Source organism: Nyctereutes procyonoides, unplaced genomic scaffold (genome assembly GCF_905146905.1).
Source record: "Nyctereutes procyonoides isolate TBG_1078 unplaced genomic scaffold, NYPRO_anot_genome, whole genome shotgun sequence".
Lineage (NCBI taxonomy): Eukaryota > Metazoa > Chordata > Mammalia > Carnivora > Canidae > Nyctereutes > Nyctereutes procyonoides.
The window spans coordinates 43022341-43042558 of record NW_026575049.1 but is presented as its reverse complement, the minus strand read 5'-3'; the positions used below and the strand labels follow the sequence as shown (position 1 = coordinate 43042558).

General features: G+C 37.6%; 1 long non-coding RNA gene across 1 annotated transcript in view; it reads left to right on the top strand.

Moving 5' to 3' along the window:
* Positions 1–17351, top strand: part of LOC129511258 (uncharacterized) — a 119419-nt gene extending 102068 nt beyond the window's left edge. The window contains exons 2-3 of the long non-coding RNA XR_008664786.1: positions 2246–2401; positions 17224–17351. This is a non-coding gene — a long non-coding RNA (uncharacterized LOC129511258). The remainder of the gene's footprint in view (positions 1–2245; positions 2402–17223) is intronic.
* Positions 17352–20218: the final 2867 nt, after the last annotated feature.

Below are 20218 nucleotides of genomic sequence, written 5' to 3'. Positions count from 1 at the left end.
ACACCCTGGGATCTCTGCCTCTCTCCAAGCCTAAATATGTGCAAGACATTTTCCCCAATACCTCACTTCCCTGACACCCATTCTGTCAGGCACAAGAAGACCTTTTGGGGGTTCATCACAGGCAAATTGAGACTGGGGGTTACACAAAGCCCATGGAATTCCCATAATGCCCCCAGGGGCCTATAATCTTCAACTCCCTCTTTGCACGCCTCACTTCCCAACCCTTTCCAGACTAAAGAGTCCATCCTGCTGGAATATCTTTCTTTTACGCAGATGATTTGTGGCACTTAGCTCACCAGCCCCCACCTAGAGCCTCAGTAGGCAGCCCCAGGTCTTTGAAAACTGCTTCTCAAGGGGAGCCAACAGAAGACAAAAGAAAAGGCCAGAAAGAAAGAAAAAGAAATGGCCAGAAAAGAGACAAAAGCACCCTTAGCTATTTGAGGGTCTTGATGTTAGCCTGGAGTAGTACCTGACATCTCTATAACACCTCCTACCCTCTTTGAGAGACCACCATTGGGTCTCCTCCATGGGCCTGGAACTCAGCAGCCTCACCATCCCACCAGGATAAATTCTGCCTAATGTTTTGGTAAAATAAGGCTGCTGGCTTCTTGGAATTCTCATGCAAACCAGTCACAGATTGACTTGATAGAAGGATATTTTACCTTATGCATGAGTTGGATGCTTAAACCAAAATTTGGGAAGTGTTGTAAGGTCACTGGAAAAAAATGAGATATATAAGAATAGGCATGCAAATACATGCCTGCAAAATTATTCCCCAAGTAACCTGTTAAACTCAAAACATTTAGCAAATAAAGCAACCCGATCAGAACAGTTTCCTGGCCATCAACTTGCAGGACTGGGAAGGCTGCCCTGAAGGCTGGGTTCCTATCAGCCCTGCTTATAACCCTTTGGTGTGATTTACATGCTAATTATCTTGACTGCCAGTTCTAAAAATCAGCATTTCCAAGGCCTCTGAATGTGAAGTGACCAAGAATTCTGAGCTGACAGAAGGCATGTGTAGTTACCAGGTTGAGCCAAAGACCTGTCTCCAGGACAATATTCTCTAGTTGGCAATCCAGGGAATTGGGCTGTTCCAATGTAGCTGGATGGTTTATTGAGATATTCATTCAGTTTTATTACTGTTAGTGCCAATTGAGTTAATTTTCTCCTTTGACTCCCTTTTTGGAAGAACAGCCAGGCCTTTGAATCCTGGAGGTCTTTGATGCTCTTGGCAAGGGAGAGAAGGATCCAGACTTTAATTTCTAAATCCTAGTCTCAGAGAGCTGTGAAGCTTGTTACCTGAAAAGGAAATATTTCCAGTGAATGAAGGACAGAGGGCAAAGGGAATGGTTCAACCTTGGAGGGTGGGATTAGGTAGGGAGTTAGTAAGGGGGGAGGGCAGGTGGCCTACATGTGCTGAAGACCAGAGCCACAGTTATTCAGAGTGCTCATGAGGAAGGGTAGCTTCTTGGAAGGCTGGACTCTGGGTTCCTGCTACTCAACGTGTTGTTCATGACCAGCAATGTCAGCATCACCTGGGAGCTCATCAGAAATACAGACCCACTGGATCTAAAGTTATATTTTAGCAGGATTGCCAAGTGATCTGTGTGCACACTGGAGTTTGAGAACTACTTCTCTAGGTTCTACTGCTTGAGAGCCTCAGCCGTGATGCCCAGAAAAACTCAGCACAAAGGAAGAGAATGGGGTTGCAACACTAGAACACTCCCCACTGGCCTTGGACAAGAGATTCAGGAACAGCAGTCATAAGCCTTTCCCCAATTTTCTGGATGTTGTAAATGCCAATGTTTCTAAGCAAGCCAAGAGAGGGCGAAGATCTCAAAATACAAGTGAGATGTAATTTCCCACCATCCGTAAAGGTGATGGCTTAAAGCAGAGTTGGTGAATTTACAAAATGTAAGGAACTCTGATGTGTCTTTCACCTGAGTGCTGTGGAGGAAATTTATAGCCTTTACTTGATTAAATGGATTTCCTGACAAGCTGTGTCTGAAATACCTACTCCCTATCGTCACCACACACAATAGATTTTAATTCTTATTGTTGAAAATTCACCAAAACATATGTAATTAGTCAGTTTTTGCTGCATAACAAACTCAAGATCTTAGTGGCTTGTAACAACAAATGCTGCTTTTCCTTGTTGACCTCAGGCTTTCTGCAGGAATCAGTTGGACTTGACCCCAAGCCCCAGTTTGAGCTTATGTCTGTTCCACGTGCCTTCTCATTGCAGGACCAGCAGCTCCCCAAGGCACATTCCTGTCATGGCAGATGGCAGATGGCAGAAGCAAAGCATCCAAGCCAAACTACACAGGCATTTAAAGCCTCTGCTTAGTATCACATTTGCTCACAATTTATTGGCTGAAGGAAGTCACATGGCCAAATCCAGGTAGGTGTGGAAGTATATTCCATCTACTCTATTGAGAAGCAATGCAAGGTCACATGGCAAAAGAAGTCAGAGGGGGAGAAATGGGAACAGAAATCCTATTTTGCACAAAACATTAGCCCATTTTCCTGTCTTGGTAAACCTAATGAACCTGTGTAAGGCCATCTGGGATGATGATGGCTCTCACCAGCCAGGGACTCTCCAGGACCAAGAATGTAAGAAGGCACAGAGGTGGTTGTTTTTCCATAGAATACTGAGTCTGTTATTTTAAATATACCCTGTTCATTTCTTATAAACCTGATCTGAGGGAAGAAAAAAAAAAAGTTAAGGAATAATTTGTGTGGTCTGGTTAGTCAAGATTTCCTTAATTGAGTACAAATTAACTTTATTTTTTCAATTTAATGCTTATAAATTTTAAAGAATATTTAGTACAAATTCAGTAAAAGTTTCAAAGAAAATAGTATATTCTATAGTAATAACACAAGGATAATGACAAAATTTACTGAATTCTTAGTATGTGCCAGACACATTTAATTCTCAACCAATCCTATGAATTAAGTAATATTATTATTACCATTTTACAGATCAAGAAACTGAGGCTTAATTACCAATTAAGTAATCTTTTCAGGGTCAGACAGCCAACCAGAAACATGAAACATTCTTGAACTGAACATCTCTTAGCTTTATTGTTCTTTTCTAAGAAATGAAAATAATAAACCCCACCCTGATATTATTACTGATAAAGATAATATCTATAACATCCAGGTATATTGTACAGTTTCTATAAAAGATACTTATTTTAAAGGAACATAGCTTCTTGATCTGTAACAGGAAGACAATCCCTCACTGTAAGAACAGTTCTGATAAACAACTCCAGAGAGGGAATAATAGCAGATAATGACCAAGTTATTAATTTATTCCAAGCTTCTTTCCAAATTACTAAATGAGGACTTGAAAACAATATTAAGGCAGGGTTGAAGATTTTCTAAGGAAGTATTGTGCTTTCATCTCTTTCCTGTCATAGAAGGGGGAGATTTAAAACAGAGGGTGGAGGAAGAACTAAAAATTGGTGATTGAGCTTGTATCCATCTTTTCCTAGGAGCTAGCTGATTGAAGGCTGAGGAATGGAGGCCTGACAGCAGCAAAAAGCCCACACACTAGATAAACCAATCATCACCTTATATTTTATATCTAAACTAAAGATGCCATTCCTGTTACAAATCCATTTTATAATCCCTAAAGATGTGCAGGATCCAAAGACCATAAAAGAATATTATTAGCAAATTGAGAAATTATACGAATTGATAGAATATGGTTCCTTGTGGAATGTGTTTTACAAAGAATCAACCACAGACCCCAAAGCCTTTGAACGGATAATAGAGAAATACTATGAAATTCCACGTACATAAATCCAACAAATTAGTTGAAATGGGCCAATTCCTTGAAATCCACAAAGAATCTAAACTCACCCACGATGAAATAGTTAACCTGAATAGTCCTGGAACTATAAAACCAGTTAAATGGTTTTAAATAATTAAAAACTTTCCACAAAAGAAATCTCCAAGGGCAGCCCAGGTGGCTCAGCGGTTTAGAAGGCGGTGCCGCCTTCCATCCAGGGCCTGATCCTGGAGACCCAGGATCAAGTCCCACATCGGGCTCCCTGCATGGAGCCCGCTTCACCCTCTGCCTGTGTCTCTGCCTCTCTCTCTTTCTGTGTCTCTCATGAATAAATAAATAAAATCTTTAAAAAAAAAAGAAATCTCCAAAACAAGATAGTTTCACTGAAAAATTCTACCAAACCTATAAGAAAAATATAGGTTTATATTATGCACTAATATGCACAAACTCTTCCAGGACATAGAAAGGGAAGGAAAATGTCCCAACTAGTTTTATGAGGTCAGTTTTACCCTGATATCAAAATCAGACAAAGAGTACAAAAAATTACAACTACAGGTGAATATCTCTCATGAATTTAGATGCAGAAATATTCAACAAAATATCACCAAATTGGATCTAGGAATATATAAAAGGAATCATACACCATGACCAAACAGGTATAAAAGCTAGGTATAAAAAGCTAGTTCATCATTCAAAAAAATATTTAAACTTAACTGCTATATCAATAAGCTAAGAAGAAATATATAATCATGCAATTTGAAATAGGAAAAGCATTTGATAAACTCCAAAGCCAACTCATGATAAAAACTCTCAACAGGTTAGGAATAGAAGGGAATCACTTCAACCTGATAAAGAGCATCAACAAAACCTTTCAACTAACATCATAGTTAATGGGGAAAGACTGAATGCCTTCCCCCTAAAACTGGGAACAGGTCAAGCCAATGATGTCTTCTTTCACCACACTTACTCAAAATACTACTACTGGCAGTTCTAGGCTCTGCAATAAGACAAGAAATAAAAGTAAAAACCACATATATTAGAAAGGAAGACATAAAGCTTTCCCTATTTGCAGATTACATGATTATCTACATAGAAAGTCCCAAGTAATCTATCAAAAACTCCTGTAAATAAGTGAGTGCTTATTTATAAGTCTACTAGTACTTTCATAAGAAAATATGACAGACTGGGTGACTTATACAACAGAATTTACTTTCTCAAAATTCTGGAGGCTAGAAGTCCAAAATCAAGATGTTGACAAGGTTGATTTCTGGCTTGCAGATTGTCGACCTTCTCACTATGTCCTCACATGGCCTTTCCTCTGTGTGCAGGTTCCTGTATGCATTTCTCTTCCTCTTCTTATAAGGACATCACTCTTACTGCCTTAGGGCTCCACTCTTATGATCTCATTTAACCTTAATTACCTCCTAAAAGGCCCTGTCTCCTAATACTCACACGAGGGATTAGGGCTTAAACATATGAATTTTGAAGGGAGAGAATTCAGTCCATAGCAATGAGTTTAGTCACATTCTAGGATACAAAGTCAAAACACAAAAATCTGTCATATTTCTAAATATTAGTATTGAATAATTTTTAAAAGGTACCATGTAAAAGAACTCCCCTTAGAAGGAAATATGTAGGTACAATTCTAACAAAATATACATAAAGCCTATGTGCTAAAACTCTGAAATACTGATGAAATAAACCAAAGAAGACCTAAATATATGTAGAACCAACCATGTTCATGGATTGGAAGATTCCACATAGGAAAAAAGCTGTTTTCCTCTGAAATGACCTATGGATTAAATGCAGTTTCAACCAAAATCCTAGCAGAATTGTTATAGATATTTGACAAGGTGGTTCTAAAGCCAATATGAAAGGCAAAGAAACTAGAATACTCAAAAGAATATTGGCTTTTGAAGAATCCCACTATTCAATTTTAAGATTTATTTTAAAATAATCAAACAATATGGTATTGACAGAGAGAGGGGGGGAGATACATATATCAGCAGAACACAATAGAGAGTACAGACATAGACACAAACAAATATGAATGGTTGATTTTTGTCAAACATACAAAGGCAATTCAGTGTAGATATGATAGTGTTTTCAACAAATGGTATTGGCATTCATACACACAAAAAAGTGAACTTCTATCTAAATCTCACACTTTATACAAAACTTAACTCGAAATGGATCATAGATCCTAAGGGAAAATATGCAACTCTAAAACTTTCCAAGGAAAATGTAGAGCATCTTTGTGACCTGAGGTTAGGCAAAGAGTTCTTAGACATTATAGCAAAAGTCCAATTCATAAAAGAAAAAAAAATTGATAATTTGGACTTAATCAAAACTGAAAGCTTTGGTTCTGTGAAAGATATTCTTGAAGAATCAAAACACAAGCTGAAAACTGGGAGGAAACACTTGCAAATCACATATCTAACAAAGGGCTTGTGTCCAAGATATGTTAAAAACTGTCTTATTCAACAAACAACCCAGTGAAAAAATTGGCAAAAGACTTAAACAGACCCTTCACCGAAGAGAGTATATGGATGGCAAATAAGCACATGAAAGATGTCCAACATCATTAGCCAGTAGAGATATATAAATTCAAACTATAATGAAATATCATTATATATGTATTAGAACGGCTAAAATAAAAAAAAATACTAACAGTGCTAGGACCTGGTGAGGATTCAGTAGTATGGAACTCCTATGTACATTGCTAGTTGAAATGTAAATTGGTGCAGTCACTCTAGAACAGTTTGGCAGTTTCTTATAAAAATAAATGTACACGTGTCATCTCATCCAGCAATCCTATTTTTAGGTATTTGCTCTGGAAAAATGAAAATTTATGTTCATTCAGAACCCTGTCCACAAATGTTTAAAGCTGTTCTATGAATAATTACCAAAAACTGGAAACAATCTAATGTCTTTCAGTGGGTAGATGGGTAAATAAAGTGGGATATCAATACATTAGCAAGAAACCATTATACACATAACAATGGGATAAATCTCAAAGGCATTATGCTGAGTGAAAGGAACCAGTCTGGAAAGGTTACATACTATATGATTCTGTTTATAGGAGATTCTCAAAAGAAGTATAGTGAGAGATAACAAATAAATGTTCACCAGTAGTCAAGAGTGAGGAAGAGGGTGTGTTTAGGGCACAGCAGTATAAGAGAGTTTTTTTGGGTGATGGAACTGTTCTGTATCTTTTTTTAAAGATTTTATTTATTAATTAGAGAGAGAGAGGCAGAGATAAAGACAGAGGGAGAAGCAGGCTCCCTCTGGGGAGCCTAATGTGGGACTCGATCCCAGGAACCCGGGCTCACGACCTGAGCCAAAGGCAGATGCTCAACCACTGAGCCACCCAGGTGCCCCGGAATTGTTCTGTATCTAGATTCTGGTGGAGGTTACCCTAATCCATTGGTGTGCTTAAACCCATGGACCTGTCCATATTTTTTAAAAAGTCAATCTTGATGTATATTAATTTTAAAAAGTCATTTCTTGGGGGGCAGATTTTTTAATCAGAAGTAATAAATACACATTATGGCAGAAACTATTATCCCCCTAATATCCATTCTTCCTTTCTATCTTTTAATAATGGAATTCTCTCTGTGTGTGAGTGTTGGGAGGACACATGGTTGCCCAGCCAGAGACTGGTTTCCTAGCCTCCCTTGCAGCTAGATGTAGCCATGTAACTGGATTTTGCCAAGATAGAAGTACCTCCTTGAAATAGAGGCATTTATGACCTCCGTTTACTTCTTCCTCTTGTCCTAGAGGTGGTGCTGATGAGCTACTCTCAACCACAAGGACAACTGAAACAGCAGACACCTTAGACCAGTGCAGGGCCAGCTGGGACCCTGGGTGATCTCAGACTGGTAGGTAAGAGAAAAAGAAACTTTGAATTTATGTAGGCTAATGCATTTTGCAGTCTCTTTGTTAGACCAGCTTAATCCTTACCGTAATTAATACACATATTCATTGTAGAAAAATGTAAAGGGTAAAATAAAAGTCATCCACAGTCTCACCATCAAAGAGAGACACACTTTGATCTCACCTTGGCCTTTTCAATATGCTGGTAGGGTAACAATAAAAAATGAAATATTCCAAAGAGTATGAGCATATCTGGTATTGTGTAGATTTCTTGAAGAATCCTGGATTTGGGAGGTGAGGTATAGGGATAGAACTCCCCCTTAGATTGCAATGCTGACTCTCCTTCCCAGGAAATATCATGGTCTGGACATTGTTCCACTAACACACTATTACTCTGGGTCAGAGTAAAACCAGTTTCATAAGTAAAACCAGTTTCATAAGCAGTTCTTGTGGAGGACATGTTCCTGTAGTATCTTGAGTGTGAGGAATTAGTACAAAATCCTTAAAAGCTTGGTCTTTGGAACTGGAAAGTCATGGATCCAAGGCCTCGTTCCACTTCTTATTTATGTGTGTAACTTTGAGCAGGTGTCTTAACTTCTCAGAATTTCAGTTTCCTCTGCTCTAAAATGGGAATGAATAATAACACCTCCCATATGGAGTTGTTGTGTGAACTAAATGTGATGATACACATAAAGGCATAACACTGGGTCTAGCACATAATAAGTTCTCAGAAATGGGAGGCCATTTGATTATTCATATACTACATGTTGAGGACCTATAATATGCCAGGCACATTTCTAGGCACTGGAGAAATAGCGGTGAGTAACAAAAAAGATCCTTGCTTGCTTGTATCTTACCTTCAGTGGAAGAGATAGATAATAAAATTCTAAAATAATAGTAGATCTGATGAAAGAGTGACTTATTGTTAATAAGGCTAATATTAGCTCAGGCATGTGTGAGGATATATGGCTTCAGTTTCCTCCCTCAATTCTGCAAGGTCTGTGCAGAGAGCTGTGCAGGGTGGGTATAGACAGTAAGGACATTAAAGGACTTACACAGGAGAGCTCGTGCAATGCATAATTTTGTGGGCCATGGCAGGTGCCATGCTCTCTGTGTGAAGTGTTCTCCATTGCTGAGAATGGCTGAAGCCTTCACCTGTCAGAGTCAGGCAGGAGGATCTAAGGACATGGGCAGGAAGTCTCTGGTAAGGTTTCAGATCTTCTGGCCCTCTCCTGGGGCCACTAGCAAATAGAGTTAATTTTTCCAATCTAATGGATGGCAGGTTGTTTCTGTTGAGAAAGAATTTCTCTATCCATGGATCAAAAGCTAAACAGCAGCTCTCAACTTGTTGTTCAGCAGAATTACTTATAGATTTTGTTTAAAAACAGCACCATCCAAGCCACTGTATTCCCAGAAAGTCTGCTTCAGTGCAACTCAGTGATGGAGATCAGGCATTCTTGTTCCATGCTGATTTAGAAGTGCCCCCAGTGGTCAGAGCCACTGGTTCCGGATACAACCTCCATCTTCAAATCAAATCAGAGACCACTTCTTGCCCCCAGGTAGGAATGGTCCAGATGCTGTGCCTTTGTAGAGCTAATTTGTCACTTCCATCCCTGGAGTTTAGATCACCCTGGATGGCTGTGATAGAGGAGGGACTAGAAACATTATTAGAGGAGAAGGAGGCTGCTTTCCAGTGGTGCAGAGTTCATCTCGGTCATGCTATCCCTCTAGCCTGGAACACTTGCTCTTCTATTCTTCATGGCTTCTGTAAGGTCTAACCGACCTTCAGACTTTCTACTTACAAACCTCCTGTCTGGTGACAGCAGCCCATAAGAGTCTCTGTTCTTTTTGAAATCTGGCCCATGAGTAGTGATAGGGTTTTACAACTTATAAAGTACCATTGCATATATTAATATTTTCAACACTTAGTGAGACAGATATTATTATAACCGTATTACAAAGGCAGAAGCCACAAATTTAGAATGTTAAATGATGTGCAAAGACCCCTCCCTGAACCTGTAACCAATAGGTCTGGAGCCCAGGTCTCCTTACTCCAGAGTGCTCTCAAGTCCCACCTTATATGGCAGATTCCCTTCAGCAGTGTCCTGCCACCTGTTCATCCATTTCTATAGATATCAGCATGATTGGTTTAATCTTCCCAAGTGCTTGATCATAAAAATTGCATTTTGTTTTCCTTTTCTGTTGTATTAAAATGGTTTATTCATGATAGTCCTAATTTGAATGAGTTTCTTAAACATATATTGTTCACCTAGCACCTAATTGAAAATTATACTATTTACAAAAACAAAATTGAAATTGTTACCATTTTTTAAGATTTTATTTATTCATGAGAAACATAGAGAGAGACAAAGACATAGGCAGAGGGAGAAGCAGGCTCCTTCCAAGGAACCTGATGTAGGACTCGATCCCAGGACCCCAGGGTCATACCCTGAGCCAAAGGCAGATGCTCAACTGAGCCACCCAGATGCCCTGAAATTTGTTTTCTGGAAAAGATTGGTTGCATAAAATAAACACACTTTTCTAGCTTTAGCTCTAAGTTCTAATTTAGGGAGCCCATGTGGATGTGGGCTGGGCTGAGTTGCTCTTTCCTTGTTGGTTTGCTGTGAGCACAGAAAATTCAGGAATCATGAGGTTTTGGGTACTGTTGCCTCTTTAACAACACTCTTCATGTTATCACATTTTTCCCACACAAGTCTGTACATAGGCATTCATTTAATATAGGTACTGAAAGGTCTCAGGGTAGCAGCATGGCACTTTTTCTGGAAAGTCATCAGCTCCATCAATTCCACATTTTCTTAGAGGAGAATTACAAATGATTAATTAAAGGTACAGAGTCATCTGAAGATACATTCAGATGATTTGCATATTGAATAAAAAAAACTGCCTTTTGCCTCATTCTAGATCCTATCATTTAAAGTGCATTGATCGAAATTACCAGAACTCAGTTAACTTCATTCAAATCCCAAAGACTTCAGCACAATAGTTTTGGCAAGGGACATTTCCGATTTTCCTCTCACATAGCTCAGATTTCTTCATCATTCACAGCAGTCAAGTTTAGCAGCTCTGCTGCATAGAGGGAACTGGTGGGCTGCCAGCTGCAGCATTGTGTGGATCTGGAGATATTTCCAATTAGACAAGAGTAGGAGGCACCTCCGAGAGAGATGGGAAGATGACTACTCCCTTTGCATTATGAAAGGGAGGAGAATTTGACCCTCTAGGGAGATATTTCACAGTTGGAAAATAGCTACATCCTTATTCAGTTTCCTGCAAAGGATCCATGCAGTGGACCAAAACATGGGCCTTCCTTTCTCCATAGGCTGAGCTTGAAGTGAGCATGGCAAGACCACACTGGACTCCTGCAGTTCCCAAAGCACCCCTGGCTGCCTTACATCTCTGGCCTTTGCTCAATCCCTCCCCTACACCAGATAGGAATAGCCATGGACTAGGCACTACAGAAGAAAGATGCATGAACTGGAAGATGAAGACATAGCAAAATAAACTACCCAAATGTAGAACAGAGAGGGGAGAACTTTAAAAAGACTAAAAAGTGAACCAGATGGAGATCCCTGGGTGGCTCAGCAGTTTAGCGCCTTAGGGCGTGATCCTGGAGTCCTGGGATCGAGTCCTCTGTCGGACTCCCAGCATGGAACCTGCTTCTCTCTCTGCCTGTGTCTCTCTCTCTGTCTCTGTCTCTCTCTCTCTGTCTATCATGAATAAATAAATAAAAATTTTTAAAAAAGTGAACCAGATAGCAGTGACTTGTAGGACAAATCAGGCAGTCTAACTTACATGCAATTAGAACTCCCAGAAAAGGGGGAAGAGGAAGAGGGGAAAAAACATATATAGGAATAATTTTTTCCAAATTTTATAAAAAATTTATAAACCCAGAGATCCATGAAGATCAGAAATCCTAAGAAAGATAAGCACAAAGTAAACCACACCAAATCACACCATATATAAATTCCTGAGCCTTAACAGAAAAGATGGACAATAAACAAGCATGTGGAGAAATTGGAACTCTTACACATTGCTGGTAGGAATGTGAAATGGTACAGCTGCTATGAACAGTTTAGCAATTTCTCAAAAATATAAAATAGATTTACCATATGATCCAGCAATTTCATTCCAAAGTACATACCTAGGGGCTCCTGGGTGGCTCAGCAGTTGAGCGTCTGCCTTCAGCTCAGGGTGTGATCCCAGGATCCGGGATTTAGTCCCATATTGGGCTCCCCATAGGGAGTCTGCTTCTCCCTCTGCCCATGTCTCTTCCTCTCTCTGTGTGTGTCTCTCATGAATAAATAAATAAATCTTAAAAAAAAGTATATACCTAAGATAACTGAAAATTTCAACACAAATGTTCATTGTAGCATGATTCATAGTAGCCAACAAGTAAAAGCAACCCAAGTGTCCATTAAATGATGAATGGGTAAACAATATGTAGTATATCTATACAATGGAATATTATTTGTCCATAAAAAATAAAATTCAGATTGTATTATGCCATTTACATGCAATGTCCAGATAGGTGCAAATCAATAGAAACAAACAGTAGATGAGTGGTTTCCAGAGCCAAGAGGGATAAGGGAATGGGAATGACTGCCAATGGGAATGGGATTTCATTTTAGAGTATTGAAATTGTTCTGGAATCCAATAGTGATTGATGCACAACTCTGGTTATACTACAAACTATGGAATGTGAATTTTATGGCATGTGAATTAGATCTCAATAAAGGTGCTATTAAAGAAAAAAACAAGCTAAAAAAATAAATTCCTGAGCCTAAGTCATAAAAAGATCATCTTAAGAGCCAGAGTGCACGGGCTTAAGCCCTGGATGTTATACTCATAAATCATTGCACACTACATCTGAAACTACATATGTACTTTATGTTGGCCAATTGAATTTAAATAAAAAGAGCGAGCCAGACTAAAATGTTGCTTTAAAGACAAAGAAACAAAGAATGGCAATAAATTTCTAGTAAGAAATTGTAAAAAGCATGGAACAAAATGTCTAACATGATGAAGTATAAAAAGGGTCATCCTAGAATTATATACCCAGTAAATACCATTAAGAGGAAGAAAAGCTGAAGTCTTTTCAGATAAATAAAAGCTAAGATAATTCTTCACAAGCAGACCTGTACCATGAGAGAAGTGTTAATGATGAAGGAGCATGATCCTAGATGGGAACTTGGATCTACACAAAGAAATGAGAAGCAACAGATTTTTAAATATCTGTGTAACTATAAAATACTTTTTATTATTTTAAAAAACAAACTCCTTAAAAGATAGTTAATTGTTTAAAGCAAACATAATGACAATATATACCAGAATTTGTAATATGAGTCGAAATAAAATACATAACAGTAGCACAAAAGATGGAAGGAAAAAAGTGGAAGTATATTTATATTTTTCTTATGAGTGAGGAAATATGATATCATCTAAAGGTAGATTTTGATCATTAGAGATGAATATGATAAATTTCAGAACAAACTAACACACTAAAACAAAAGATATAGCTAATAAGTGAATGGTGGAGCTACTAAGGAATAATAAAATATATTCAATATAAAATAGGGAGGAAACGAAAAAAAGGAACAGAGGAGAAATGAAAAAAAAAACAAAATATAGAAAACAAATAATGAGATGGTAAGCTTAGATATCAGTAATTACCTTAAATGTAAGTGGCCTAACCCTTACTGTCCAATACACTAACCACTAGCCACATGGAGCTCTTCAAATTAGCTTAAAATTTACTAAAACTATTTAGCTCTTCAGTCATACCAGCAATGTTTCAAGTGCTCAGTAGCCACCTAATTAGTGGCTAACATATTAAACAGATATTTTGTAACATTTGCACCATCAGAGAAAGATCTATTGGAAAAGGCTGGTCTCAATATTACAATTAAAAGCAAAATTATGAAACTGAATAGGAAAGCAAGAGCTGTCTTCCAAAATACACAGGCACACACACACATGTGCACACATGTGTGGAAATAGGATCAAAAGGATGGAAAAAGATATACCATGCAAACACTAATTATAAGAAATCTGGAGTGGTTCTATTAATGTCATACAAAGCAGGCTTCTGAATAAGGCACACAATCGATGAAAGGGAATATTTCAAAAGGATAAATGACTCATTTTACCTAATAACCTTTAATACTAAAGAAGATTTAACAACACTAAACATGTTTGTACTCAGAGATTTGGAACTATACTGGACATATCTTCCTGCATGAGACAACATGAAAAGTTGGATAAAATATATGAAACAGTGGTCTTCAAGGCATTAGACAGCAGGCAACAAAGGACAGTAGTTTCCTGAGAGACAGGAAACAAATAGAGTAAACCCCATAACTGCCTCATCTATAGACCTTGGTGCAGGGATAGGGAGGACAGGTGGAGCCTGGTGGCTCACTGAATGGAGGACACAGAGCTGATGGTCCAGAGAGATGAAAGCGGCTGGAGATTACAGGACAGAATGCCAGAGAAGAGAGATTGTATGAAGAGACAACTCCAGAGATCACAGAGCTATACATATGTCAAAACTTTAAAAACTGTACCCTTGGGAGCCTTGTGGCACCCCTCCCTGCTTGGCAGGGAGTCTACTTCTCTCTCTCTCCCTCTGCCTCTCACCCCACTCATGTTTTCTCTTTCTCTCTCTCTCAAATAAATATTTAAAAAAATAAAAAACTGTACACTTAATATGCACAATTACTGCATGTTAATTATAGCTCAATAAAGCCCTTTCTTTTTTTAATAAATTAATTTTTATTGGTGTTCAATTTACCAAAATACAGAATAACACCCAGTGCTCATCCCGTCAAGTGTCCCCTTCAGTGCCCGTCACCCATTCACCCCCACCCCCCACCCTCCTCCCCCTCCACCACCCCTAGTTCATTTCCCAGAGTTAGAAGTCAATAAAGCCCTTTCTTAAAAAAAGATAAGGATATATGTGAGCAATTTCATGCCAATAAATTCAAACAGCATAGATGAAATGGACAAATTTCTTGAAAAATACAAATATCAAAACTGTCTCCAGAAGAGACAACTGAACAATTGTATATGTATTTAAGTAATTACAATTGCATAATTGCTGCATTTGCACAAAGAAAATTATAGGCACAGATGACTTCACTGGAAAATTTTCTGAAACTTTTAAGGAAGAAATACCCCAATTCTACCCAATTTTTTTTCCAGAAATTAGAGGAAGACACACTTCCCAACTCATTCACGAGCCCAGCATTACCCTGATACCAAAACCATACAAAGGCATTACAAGAAAAGAAAATGCGGACAAACATCATTCATGAATATGGATTCAAAAATTCTTAAGGATTCTTAGAAAATCAATTCCAGCAAAATATAAAAATAATAACACATCATGCATGACCAATTGGGTTTATCTCAGGAATGCATGTTTCATTTAACATTGGAAAATCCATTAATGTAACTCACTATATCAACAAACTAAAAAATTAATGAAACCAAATAGATTTAGGAAAATCAGTTGACAAAATTTAAAACCCACTTATGAAAAGTCTCTCAGCAAGGTAGAAATAGAAGAGAACTTCCTCAACCTTATAAAATGCATCTATGAAAAACTTGAAACAACTAATACCATCTTGAGAGTAATGATGGGTAAAGAGTATGCTTTTCTCCTAAGTTCAGAAATCTGATAGTGTACCCTTGTGCACTGCTTTTATTCAACATCATACTGGAGGTCATAGTCAACGTAATAAGGCAAAGCAAAAAAAGATACAAAAGGCATATCAGATTGGAAAGGAGGAAATATAACTCTCATTATTTGGAGACAATATATTTGTGTACAAAGAAAATCACTAGAATCTGCCAAAGGGAAAAACAAAAAGCTATTAGAACTGAATAACTGATTTTAGCAAAAGCAAAGGATGAAATTCACAGGTCAATAAACAAAGTGAATTGTATTTCCATATACTAGCAACAAACAATTGAAAATTGAAATTTTAAAACAATACATTTAGAGTATCACCAAGAAACAGACATAGTTAGGGATAAATTTAAGTAAAATATGTTAAAGAAATATACAGTGTACACTATAAAACGTTGCTGACAGAAATTAAAGAACACCTAAATGAATGGATAGTTGTGCCATATCCATGGGAAAAGATTCAGTATTATTAAGATGTCAATTCTTAAATTGATCTATAGACTCAAAACAATCCCAATCAAATTCTCAACAGACTTCTTTTGTAAAAATTAGGTAATGTTGAAATTCGTATAGAAAATGCAAAGAATCTAGATTATCCCAAGAATTTTGAAAAAGAATACCAAAGTTAGAGTACTTAATATTACCCAATTTAAAGACTTATAAAATGTACAGTGATCAAGACAATGTGGGTTTTGGTGCAAGAATAGTTATATGGGCCAGTAGAGCCAAAAAATGAGTAGATATAGACCCACATGTCAATGGATTTTTAACAAAGGGGCCAGGATAATTCAATAGGAAAAAGAGTTTTTTTCATCATACAGTATTAGAACAACTGGATATTCATATTGGAGGGAGGGGAAAGCTCATCACCTTCCTCCCAGCATAAACATATAAACTCAAAATAAAACTCAAAATGTATTGCAAACCTAAATATAAAAACTAAAACCATAGAGCTTTTAGAAGAAAATATTGGAGCATATCTTACTCATTGGGAGAAGATAGTGATTTCATAGAACAATATCTATAAAAGGGAAAAATTATGCATTACACTTAATCAAAATCTAAAAATTTTCATCAAAAGTGACCAGGTAGAAAATAAATAGGCAAACTGCATATTATGATAAAATCTTAACTGAACCTTTATCTGAAAAAAGACTTATATCCAAAATAAACGAAAAACTCCTGCAATTCAGAAATAAAAATAATTCAATTTTAAAGAGTGGGATTAAAAGATACGAATATACATTTTATAAAAAAGATACACAGAGGTGCCTAGGTGGCATAGTTGGTTAAGCACCTAACCCTTTGTTTCGGCTCAAGTCATGATCTTGTCATGAGATCAAGCCCCACACTGGGCTCTGTGCTCAGTGTGGAGTCAGCCTAAGACTCTCACTCCCTCTTCCTCTGCCCCTACTTCCTGCATTCTCTGTCTCTCTCTCTCTCAAATAAATAAATAAATCTTTTTTAAAAATCCAAATAGCTAGTAAGCTTATGAAAAGATGTTCAACATATCAGTAATCAGGGAAATATATCACAGTGATAGAGCAGTACACATCCACTAGAAAGGCTAAAATAAAAAAAAAAAGATTGATAATACCAAATGTTACAAGGATGTGGAGTGTGGTAGACAGACTCTAACATGGCCCTCAGTGATCCCTGGTTCCTGATGTTCATGCCCTTATATAATCCCCTCCCTTTAAATGTGGGTGAGACTTATGTGGGTGAGCAAGGGAATGTGGCAAAAGTGATGTGATACACTTTCGTGTTTACTTTATAGATTATAGCTTCTATCTTGCTAGCCAACTATCTCTAATGGCTATCTCCCTTGCTATATTTGATGAAGTAAGCTGCTATACGAAGAGGCCGATGGGGCAAAGAACTGAATGTGGCCACAAGCCAACATCCAACAGTTGCTGAAGCCTGACAGCCCACAAGGAAACGATTCCTGCCAACAGCCACATGAATTTGGAAATGGATCCTTACCCAGTTGTGCCTCTGATGAACCACAGCTCTGGCAACACCTTGATTGCAGCCTCACAAGAGACCCTGAAACAAAGGACTCAGCTAAATGATGCCAAAATTCTTGAACTGCATCAACTGTATGATAACAAATATGTGTTGTTTTAACCTTCTACATTTGTAGTGAGTTTTTATGCATCAATAGATAACCAATAGATGGACTGGAATTGTCACACAGTATGGTGGGAGTGTAAAATGGCATAACCGTCTTGTAAAATAGTTTGATAAATATGCACTATGCTAACCCCAAGACCCAGCAATTGCACTCTAGGTATTTCCCCATGAAAATAAAACTATGTGTCCAAACAAAGGCTTGTACCTGAATACTCATAGCAGCTTTACACATACTAGCCCACAACTAGAAACGATCCAAATGCCCATTCATAGATGAATGAACAAAATGTGGAATATCCATACAGTGGAATACTACTCAATAGTAAAGGGGGATGAACTAATACATGGAACAACATTGATGAATCTCAAAACATCATGTTGAGAGAAAGAGGCTAGACATAAAAGAATATATTATAAGACTCACAAGACTGACTTAGAGGGGTGATTACCATATTCTATATCTTGGTTACAATGAGTTGTCAGAATTCATTGAGTTGTTCACTTAAAATTGGCATATTAATTGTATATAAATGATTCCCCTGTGAAATTGATTTTTTAAAAATAGAACTCAAAATGGATTAAAGACTTACACATCAGACCTGAAACTTTAAAACTCCTAGAAGAGGAGCAAAACTTCATGACATTGGCCTTGGCAATAATTTCTTGGATATGACACCAAAAGCACTGGCAAAAAAAGGCAAATATAGACAAGTGGTATTGCATCAGACTAAAAAGTTTCTGCACAGCAAAATGAATAATTAACAGTGGAAAAAACAACCTACAGAATGGGAGAAAATATGTGAGAACCATGTATCTGAAAAAGGATTAATATCCAGATTAAGGAATTCCTACAACTTAATAGCAAAACAACCAAATAAACCAATTTTTTAAGTGAACAAAGGATTTAAATGGACATTTCCCTAAAGAAAATGTACAAATGGCAAATAAGTGTATGAAAAGATGCTCAACATCATTAATCTTCAAACACCTGTTAGGATGGCTATTATTTTTTTAAAAAGTGATCATGAGGATGTGGAGAAACTGGAACCCTTGTGTACTGTTGGTGAGGATGTAGGATGGTGCAGCTACTATTGAAAACAGTATAAAGGTTTCCCAAAAAATTAAAAATTGAAATGCCATATGACCCAGCAATCCCACATCTGGGTGTTTATCCACAAGAATTGAAATCAGGAATCTTGAAGAGATATTTGCACTTGTATTCATTGCAGCCTTACAATAGCCAAGATATGGAAACAACTTGAATGTCCACAAATAGGTGAATGGACAAATAAAATATATTATATATATATATATATATATATATATGCACAATGGAGTATTATTCAACCTTTAAGGAAAAAGAAAAGGAAATCTAATAGTCTGCTACAAAATGGATAAACCTTGAGGATATTGTGCTAAGTGAAATAAGCTGTTCACAGAAGGACAAGATACTGCATGATTCCACTTATAGGAGGTATCTAAAGTAGTTAGATTCATAGAAGCAGAAAATAAAATGGCGGTTGCCAGGGGCTTATGTAGGAGGGGAAAATGGAGAGTTGGCCAATAGGTTTAAAGTTTCAGTTATGCAAGATGAATAAATTCTAGAGATCTGCTGTACAACATCGTTCCTATCTTTAACAAAACTGTATTGTAGCCTCAAAGAGTTTTAAGAGCATAGAATTTATATTAATTGTTTTTACCATAATTTTTAAAAAATAAGTCTTCAAACAGGCCATTTGCCCAAGCTATGACCATAGACTGGTTAGATGTGCCTTGGCTGTGCAAGCCTGGGACCCTGGATTTCTTTCTCTACAGCACTTTTCACACATTTGTGTCATGGATTTTCAGTTGTGAGTCTTCTGCTCTATAACATAAGCTCTCTAAGCTCAGGGATCTCCTTGGTTGACTTACACAGTGCCTGGCCCAGAGCAGGCATTTATGGAATAAATATACAGATTTTTAAAAAATTTTGTGGAGTTAATTGAAACTATATGAAGTTCTGCCATTGTGTGGGCTCAGTCTGAACCAAGTTATTATGTGGTCTTCATAAAATTCTCCATTGAAGACTATGCATTCTGCTCTGAGTTGCCCACAGACATGTTTCTGTGCCAAGTTCACTTTGATGGACAAGTGTGATCAAAGTGTGATGCCAGAAGTGGCTTAAACTAAGTTAAGAAAACCATCTCCTCAGTTTACTTCTGTCTGGGCAGGCCACTCATCACACTTGTAAGTCCCAGCCCTGATTAAGAACAGCTGGACTGAGCTTCTTTTCACATTTCAATTTTAGGGAATTGAGGGAGGTTCTCACAGTTTTCCCAGGAAGAATTAGTAATCCCTTCTTCTGTGACCTCCCCCTGCTCCCCACCCTGAGCTTTTTGTTCTTTCTTCTATTCTAACATTCAGACTATTAGAGTGTCATTATTGCTTGTATATCTGACTCTGTAGTCAAGTCTGATCTCTGTAAAGGAAGAGTGAAAATCATCTTTTTAGCACTCATTTTTTTCATGCATTTCAACATTTCTGAGTGTCTGCTGGTTGGCTTGCATTGAATGGACATATGCCTAGTACAGTTATTGATTGCATAGTGGACCTTCAATAAACACATGCTCTATTAGTCTCTGTGTCTCTGGTGTTAGTTTTCCCCAGTCCATTGGAAATCAAGGTTGGTAACTTTCAGAACAACAGTGTCTCCTGGCCTGCCCAAG